At 37.6% G+C, this 9,668-nt stretch overlaps 1 long non-coding RNA gene across 1 annotated transcript in view; it reads left to right on the top strand.

The window, feature by feature from the left end:
• The first annotated feature begins 393 nt into the window (after positions 1 to 393).
• The window catches only part of LOC307163078, a 25,528-nt gene continuing 16,253 nt past the window's right edge, over positions 394 to 9,668 (top strand). Inside the window, exon 1 of the long non-coding RNA XR_013822011.1 lies at positions 394 to 407. This is a non-coding gene — a long non-coding RNA (uncharacterized lncRNA). The remainder of the gene's footprint in view (positions 408 to 9,668) is intronic.

Raw genomic sequence — 9,668 nt, 5'->3', positions numbered from 1 at the left:
AGTTGTTGATAGAGAAATAAAAATTAATACAGAATTATTATTTGATGCAAAATGGTAGGGTCAAAATATATCAAAATATTATACTTTTGTGTGACTAATAACCAGTGTTGTAGTGTTAAACAGGGCCTCAAAAGTTTTGTAAAAGTACAGACAAAAAACTTATTCTTAATCAGCAGGCTATCTTATATGATATCTTGTATCTTATATGATATTTTATATCTAATAGATATAATGCATCATATAAATATAATATTTAAGCATCATATTAGGCTATTAAGGTTTGTTGTTGCTTGTTCTTTTCCCCGTCAGTTTAACCGGTGGTGCGAGTTTGGGGCGGGACTATCTGTTGGTTGACCAATGGCAGATGAGGGTGTGTTCAGGAATCCTGTCTGAAAAAAAGTCGAGAGGTGAGTCTCATTTCACATACTTCTGCACTATTCCGCACAGTGAGTAGTGTGTTAACATTGAAAAATGCAGCAAGGTGTAGTGCACTACAAGTACCCCGATGATAGTTCATCAACTGAAAAAACAAACTGTGGAACGTTAGGCTTAATGTGCTACAGCTAGCGGTAACAAGTGTCTTACTCTAACTCATAGACTCTATGGCACAATAACGTGCATAATGCAAATGCACAGTGCGGACGTCCTCCGTTTGTAGGGAGTAGACCAATCACAACAGACTGGGCCATCTGACCAATCAGAGAGTATAATTTCAGAAAGAAGGGGTTTAGAAAGACCAAAATTGATTAAACCGTTTCAGACACTATGAGATAAGATGTGATGCTGCAATGTAAGTTTTTGGTACTTGGACTGACGTAAACCAATAGGTGACCTCCAAAGCAAAATTAGCAATCTTTAACATAGCATAATAGGGGCAATTTAATAAATGTAACAATGCGAGGACTTGTATTGTTTTTTTTACATATGTTAGCTTTCAATGTTCTACTAGCCTTCAATGTTTAGTGTGAATGCATTAAAAGCAAAAACCTCCTTGCATTTATTTTGTATATAATATAGTGCAGATGTCTGTCAGCTTTGTCAGTGCGAATGATTACACCTCTCAAACACAAAATAATGATATTTTTGCACCCAAATATAAAAAAAGCATGACTCCCAACCTCCCGGATGATTTGTGGTGTCAAGCGATATATTTAGAAGAGAATTATTGCTTTGGGTTGAAAATCCCTTCCAAGCCATTATAAAGCGCCTGATGTCCAGCAGACATTCTGCCCTCAGCAAGACAGGACTTAAATTCTGTAGAGAGGAGCTGAGATCCCTATTATGAGCTCTGAAGGAGTCTTAATGACCACAGGGATACAGTCAGACCCGTGTCTGCTCTTCAAACCCAGACAATAAGCCTTTATTGTTGCTGGGGGTTGCGTAAGTGTACTCTTTCACTTAAAGTGGGTGTGTGTGTGTATTATAAGTGTCTGCTTTTGCCGTTTACTTCGGGGCCCAGGGAATGAGTTAAAATTTACAGCCTCAGGGTTTATCTCGCAGGAAATTTTTCATCAAAATAATCAGAACTGCTAGAGCCAAGCGGGTTAGTTACATTTAATTTATGACTTCCCGTTGATTTGGAAGCTGAGCTGTTTAGTTGTAATGTTATCAATAAGAGTAGACCATCCCTCTAGTTTTATGGTTTAACTGATCTCTTGTGTCTAAAGAAGTCAAACTTTTTCTCGCTAATATTTTCATTTGATTTTTTGCAACTTTTGAAAAGTGAACGAACTAGGCGAATTAACATTAAGGATTTTGGAACGCCTGCAAATTGAATATCTAAAAGGAACTCGTTGGGTTTGGGTATGAAATTTCTAATTATGGGTCGTTTTGGAGCCCTCTGTGGATATTTTTGGCACACCGTTGAAGTCTTGTAACAGTATGGCCCCATCGCTTTTATGTTGGATTGATGTTTTGTCATTTAAGTTTCCTTTGTGTGGTTTCTAAGAAAAGCCACATCTTTTGTATTTTGCCATGTTGTTGATACTGCAGTACAAGTATTGCGTCTTTTCTCTTGCATCTTTTTTTCTTTCTCCAAAGATTCTGTTGGAGCCTCTTGGGAGTGTAAGTCGGTGGTCTGTGGAAAATATTTGTGTGGTAGCATTGCTTATTTCCTGTCTGATTTAGAAATTCATCAATCACTGGGGCTATCCAGTCAGAATGGATCTAGGTTTAGGATGCATGACTTTTGCATATGCTTAAAGGGGTTTATGGCTTTTTGGTGGTCTTTGACATAAATTATACGTGCCTAAAGTTTTGTGGCAGCATGCTATGAAAAGATACATATGTAAAGTAATTGCGCCTATATTATTTACGTGACATCATAGCAGCAGTTCTCTGCTGTCACGGTATTAAGGTAATTGAAAAAGAGGCACAGCCTTCTTGAAAGAGCTGAAGTGATTTTCCAGTCTAATCCTCTTCAAATGAAACGGTCTCATATTTGGCATTGAATGACGTTTGAGCTCATTTCAACTGTCACATTTATTTTGACTAAACTTAACGAGGGAACGTTTTATTGGTCACAAACATGGCCGACAGGTATGTATTTCCTTATCCCAACACAGACATTTGTCACTAATGAAAATGGATTTGAAGTGAAATGGAGAACGCGTTTGGAATTGCTCAGTACTGAACATTGGCCTATATGGCCGGTAGGATCCAGCAGGGAGTACAGCAAAGCCATTTTATGTATATGTATCTGCTGCAAGGATAAAATGATGTTTCTGAATATATATAGTATAAGCCATGGCGTAAACCAAAAGTGTACTAAATGAAAAGACCATTTACATGTAACTATGTATAGTATTCATAAGCAAATATGACTTGTATAATTCATAAAGAAAGTAATGCATGCTCACCAAGGCTGCATTTATTTGATATAAAATATAGTAAATTCAGTAATATTGTAAACAATTTAAAATTTTCTATCTGAATATATTTTAAAATGTAATTTTTCCTGAAATAAATTTGGAAATAAATCAGCAAAGCTGAATTTTCAGCATCATTACTCTTCAGTGTCTTCAGTGTCATTACATTCAGTGTCACATGATCCTTATAAGTTAATTTATATATGAAAAAAATATTACTGACACCAAACTTTTGACCAGTAGTATATGTCAAATAACATATGCGTGCAGCATGCTTGAGACACATAAACATATAATATGTTTAAAATATTAACATAGACGTCCCAAAAAAAGTCATGTATGATAAAGTATCCTGACAATTTTGGATTTCTTAGACATTAAACTTTAGCATGGTCATCAAATATCATCTTGAAATCACCATTTACTCCGAAGTGAATATATGTTCTATTATTCGGTAGAATTTATTATTAATTTTGAAGTTATTATTTTTGCTTTTCCAAATAAGGCATCCGAATTTGGCCTCATCCCTATTAAGCAGTGCTTCTCACCAGAGGTAACAGCAGAACACAGAGTAAAAATGATAATGCAGAAAAGGGAATACTTGCGAAAGCTGTCAGCTATAGATTACTGTTTTCCATACCATTTGAGATGTCCTGCAAACTGCAAATAGCTCAGTGCATTATGACTGTCACTGAAGCCTTTAGAGGTATGAAATGAGAGCACTGTTTCCAGACAGTAATTGGTTCTCTTGAGTCTGCGCTCACTTTTGACAGGAGTGTGGTGTGACTCTCTTTGTGGCAAAACTAAAGAATAGAACCTGAGATGAAAAGACACTCCTTCTCAGGGACAATTCTTTAGTGAACCTTATTTTGCGCGTATATATGATGCCTTTCTGCAAATCTATAAAATCCGCCCGAGATTCACACGTTCCTTCTGCATGTGAAGTTTCCCTCCAGCTGTAGGGTCCAATTGACCATAAAATTGCAGTCCGTCACTGAGGATGTGTGGCAGCGGCGGATCGCAGGCGACCCCTCATTACTCGACTTCCTCTCCTGTCAACCTGCATCTGGAATCAATTAGACATGTCTGGTGCTAACGAGAGAGAGTGTGCTGATGTGATTCACACGTGAGTCCGTGATGCGTCTTTTATTGTTACGGCCCATCTGTTGCTCGCTATGACCGAGGTGGTAAATCCCAACGGGGACCTCCTTCCTTGAGTGTTTGTGTGACAGCGATGCCCATATTTTCATTAGACAATCTTTCATTTGGACCATCAGCACAATTAAAAGCTACATTTTCAGACATTTCTTCTTGAAATTAGTGTCAGCTTGAAATAATGACTGCATAATATGTAGCAATTATTCCATTTTATTGTTGTGTCAAAGTCCCATGCACACATATGTAAATGCAGTGGTGGACAGTATACAATATATACTTAATACGGATCTATAATGAGAATGTTGTTCTTTTTTTTCAATGCCATTTCAGTTCAGTTAATTGAAAAGAATCAGCTCAAAAGAATGGTTTAGGATTAGGACCGAGACAACATTCATCAGAATGAATGCAATTTATAAACCAATTCAACAGATTATTTGAAATGAATCAGTTTAAACGAATGATTCATCACAAATCAGATATCGCTTTATCTAAATGAATTATTCAAATGAATTGTTGAATGCAAACAGGTTTGTTGAAAAGCATGAATTGGACATTACTTTAGAATGAATCATTCTATGCAATTTCAGAATGAGTTTAACAGGGTTATTGAAAAGAATCCAAATATCATTATTCCTTTGACCTGATTTTTAGTTCCTCACTTCGAAAAAACAAGGAAAGATATGCTTTTATGAAACGTAGTGGAGCAAAAAGAAAGATATTATTAATTGAAATGTAGGGAAGTAAAAGTTTTCAGTAATAAAAATACTGTTTGCTACTGTCCACCACTGGTAAAACATGAAAACAGCAGATGGCTTTGGCATTTATTAGATATTCAATGATTTTATAAGTTTGTCTTTCAGTGTATAGAATCTACACGTTCAGTGTAAGTCAGTACATGTTACATGGACGGTCCATATGGTGTTTCTATAGTTGGGCGTAGGCAACATCATTTATGTTCTCCTTCAATCTTAAAACCTAATGAGTACTTTTCCTGTTAGGTACGTCAGTGGCTTGTCTCGAACGCACCTCCTCCGTGGCAGTAATGATTTTTAGTAGACAGCAGTGGGAACCCATTATTTAGACTGAAATAATATGTTAACAATATAATAGTAGGTCTCTTGATGTGAATGGCCAAGGCTTGATTCTCAAGGATTCTGTTTTGAAGTCGTGCCAGTCGATTAACTGTGGCTAAGACCAAGGACTCGGAGTGCCGGAGTGGGACAGCATTTAATTGCGCTGGTTTTGAAGGAGTGCAAGTTAAAGAGTGTGTGGAAACGGCAGTGTGTTAAAGCCAGACCTGTGTGATATATGACTGTGGTGTCGCTATAGGCAGGCTGGGGAGTTTTTTTCTAAAATACCACCAGGCCTGGACCATAAACTTAGGTGACGGTCATCTGCTGTGCTATGCTCTGGTTTTACCTTCACATGAGCATGAGAGAGGGGGAATGCATGTCTGGATGTGTGTGTGTGTTTGCGCTCTAATGATGTAACACTTGGCCCTGGCTGGGTGGTTTTGATGGCAGTTCATGGTATTTCCCTCAATAATTACCTATTCAACATTAGCACTGATGGAGGCTGGCCCTGACCCACCAGTGAAGTCATTTAAAGCCTTTTCAGACAAAAGCCAATAAAAACCCACCTGCCTGGCAGTCCGCAGTCTGACTGGGATACTGAACTGCTTCATAATTGTGAGGAAACTGGTTCTGATTTTCAAACCCGCCCTCTCTGGCTACAGCAGTCTGCTCTATTCACGGCTGCACAGTTTTGATCAGAGGGTGTAATTTAACTCGCTAAAACTTGAAATGGCCTCTGAGCCTGTTTGAAGATGAAGAAGTGCACTTTGACAGAACTACATGTATGAAATAAAAATGCTACTTTAATCATTAAGTAGGGTTTTACATTACGTGCGAAACTGGCTGCCTCTATGTTTTTGATGGTGGCTAAGATGTCTGTTCAGTGTTGTTCTTAACTAAAACTATTTAAAAAATCATTTAAATGAAGCTGAAATAAAATATATATTTTAGATGGTACACCTAAACTTTTTACAAGTGCCTCGACAGCTAACTGAAATACGTTTATGTCGAAGTAATGATATTACTGAAACTAATATTAGCTAAGCTAAAGCTAAGCTAAATAGAAATATTTTAAAAAGGCCAAAAACTTATAAAAATGACAAATACTTGACCATTTTAAAATGAAATTTAAATGAAAATGAAATTAAAATATTAATAAATATTATAATAGAATGTAAATAATATCTTTTTTAACTTTAAATATGAGCAATAGTTGCTTTATCAAGCCCCGCTAACCAAATCTTAACCTGATTCTAAGATACATAATGATTGGAGTCTTATGAGGGTCCATGATAAAAATCTAGTTTAATACACATGCTAAGTTCTTAAAAATGCACACTTTGTATTCATGTTGGTTTCAAATCCTTTAGAAAAAGCTTTAATTTAACTATGAAAGTGTCATGTAAACCAAGTAAAAAGAAATAACATTATCATTGGGTTTTTGGGGAGTGACATTTTACAACCTGAACTTAACTTGTCATATATTTTAAGAGACCTATTGATCATAAAACATCTGCAGGGGTCCTGTCTATGATATAATTTCCTGCGTTGTTAAAGAAAAATAGTTTCTAATAAAAATAAATAAAATAGAAGTTTTTTGCAAAGCTACTTATGTTTTCTTTTCAAGAATTGCATATAATGAAATGTTTTCATTATGACAATGACATCAGGACAGTTTTTCAGGCATGCCTCTAGAAAATATCAAAATTAATTTTAATTCATAAGTTAAAAACATTTATTTTTTCAGTGATTGAATCAGTGGGTGGATTTGCACAAAGCATAATGTGATTGTAGATCACTTTGAACATGCGCTGATCTGATAAAGGCGGAGATTTGAAATGCAAATTACATCTTTAGTCTCACAGTCTTCTACATTTCTAGATTTTTAGTTTATCTTAGCCTATCACAATAATTCAAGGCAGGTTATGAATGTCACTCACTTGACCTAACTGCATGGAGAGTTTATTTTCCAGTCATCAAAGGCTCTTGGGTCTCAACGTGAGGGCAGTTCACCTGAGAGGACAGCCGAGTGCGTCCACCTCTTTAGAAGAGGTCAGAGAGTGAACGGATGATACTTCCTGTTGTGGGTTTTTCAGGTGCGGATAAAACGTTTTTTTCCCACGGCCAGAACATTGTGAGTAACAGACCGGCTTGGATGAGTTCGTGAGACACGGCGATGTCTCCTTCTGTGGTTTTTCGGTGAGCACGACTCAGGAAAGCATTGGGGTCTCAGAAAGTCATGATGTTTTTATAACAGTTCGGCTTCTGATAAATTCAAACTGACATTACTTAGAGTAGCGCTTCCGAGTCGCCGCACAGGACGGAGCAAACAAAAACAGACAGGCTGAGATTTCGCAAAACGTTGGAGAGCTGACAGACAAACAGATGTAGGAGAACTCGATTGGGTTAAGCCGCGAACAGTGAGTGTGGGAAGAATGAAATGTCTGAACATGGCCGCTGGAGTGACATGTTTGATGCAGATGGGAGGATGATGGGCAGGTTTAGTGCGAGGGTGAGGCCTGAAGGCTTGTGAATTGGGCAAATCATGGAGTTACCTGAACTTGAGTTCAGATGTTGTTAGCGATGTTTAGCCTTAATGCTCCTCTATGAACATCTGATTGTTAAACTAAAGGTGGAGGTTTTATATTAAACAGGTCAACACAGTAAGAGACAGTGAATCAGTGTGTTTGTTTGGCATGTGTGTAAGTGTGAGTGTCTGTGTACCAGATGTAGTGCTCTGAGAGTCCCCGGCTCTGTAGGCGGTGGGTGTTTCTGATTGTGTCGGCAGCCATATGGAGAAAGGAGGTTTGGAAACATCCCATTACAAGTCGTACATCAGAGGCCTGACAGCCTCGTTCAGTCCTGTTTTCATTTCAGTCACGAGTGCAGCTGCTCCGAGCCTCCGGATCCCAGCCGCCTCCTTAACCCCTCACACACACACACACACACACACATCAGAGAGCGATGTGCCACCTTAAACACTTCATCTGATCATTATAATGCACAGAAATGTCTGCTGTCTGCCATCTTAAAGTGTGATGAAAGCTTTTTTTTTTTTACTCCTACAGAGTTTGTTCGATCTTGACCAAATTTTGCTCAGATGATCTTCAGACTATGCTGCACATAACTGACCATCTGGATTTTTGATTTTCAAAACTCACACACATAATTGACCACGAGGACTTGCAGTATCGTGACAATGTTTTGGAATATTGAAACTTCGTGTTTGTGTCATTATCAAACTGATCTGAGACTGTACCTGTAGAGTTTGGTGACAGCGCCACCTATTGGTATAAAAATCCTACTAAGACGTATCAAATCCCTATTATTTTTTATTTTTTTAATGGAACAGATACAGATCTCTTTAAAATGCTTTTTTATGTTGTTGTGTTTATTTATTTTTACTAGATTTTGTGTGGCTAAAGATCTGAGCTGGTAAGGAAGGTTGTTGGTTTGATCATGATAAATGTGCTTCATGTCCTCAGTACATTCTTTGGGTCTTGCTTAATGTGATGTGCATTCTGCCATTTCAGTGCTTGAGCAAATTTTTGCTACTTGCCTCGATACTTTCTAAACAATAAGACTTATTCTCATCTTTTCTCACAAGTCTCATAATAGAAAAATGACCTTTTTTTCAGTTACTTCCCTACACTTTATTTTGAATCGCCTTGCTCTATTTTCACTGTAGCTTAATGTGTTTTTATCACAAGTATTGTTTTATTTCATTACAGAGAGCCTAAATGAAACAGTGAGACTGACCGTTGTGCTTGGTTTCAGAGCTCTGTGAATACAAGAGACACACGGTGGTCTAATTTTTACAGTCCCTCATTTCCCCCTGAAGTAAAACAAACAATCCAGTGAAGATGACTATAACGGTTCCTTCTCTCTATCAGCAGGGGCAGTGAGGTAAAATTCAGATGCATACTATGCATCATAAAATATGTCACATTATTCCAAAGTTGGACACTCAGGATGACACTTATCTCACTTAGGGGAGCACTTGATTTCTGAGCATGAAGGAGCAATCTGAACATCTGTTTCTTCAAACATACAAGATAAAAACACGTCCAGTTCTCAAAGACATCATTGCCCCATATTTGTTAATGATGTCAAATGATTGCAATGCCAGAAATGGTTCTTGCTGTTCTCAAGCAACAGACAAGCACAGCATCCAGAAACCTTCTCCCGTCCCTGAGCCAAATTTCCACTAGAAATCAAAAGTTGGAAGGGCTTATATGTTCAGATCTTCCAGTAAATCAGGTTGATCAAATGAGTTAATGTCTGACTGGCAAACATCATCTGTCATGCAACTCATGTTAGGATTGTTCCAAGATCCACACTCACACTGGCGACATCACTCTCGGATTGTTTACCCGCAAAGAACGACAGGACTCCTTTATTTAACTGGATGGCCTCTTTGGAATCATGTTTTGTCTCTCATCATTTGTGTTCCACTATAAAGCACTGACATGTCTTCTGTCGTAATGGGACAAATCACTTCAAAACACTTTATGATCACTGTATTTAAAAGTACCGTGTGCATTTTGAGTGACAGTGCTTGGAAAGTTCA

Source organism: Squalius cephalus, assembly GCF_949319135.1.
Source record: "Squalius cephalus genome assembly, chromosome: 8".
NCBI lineage: Eukaryota > Metazoa > Chordata > Actinopteri > Cypriniformes > Leuciscidae > Squalius > Squalius cephalus.
The sequence above is the reverse complement of the archived record's forward strand: the minus strand, read 5'-3'. Positions and strand labels throughout refer to the sequence as shown.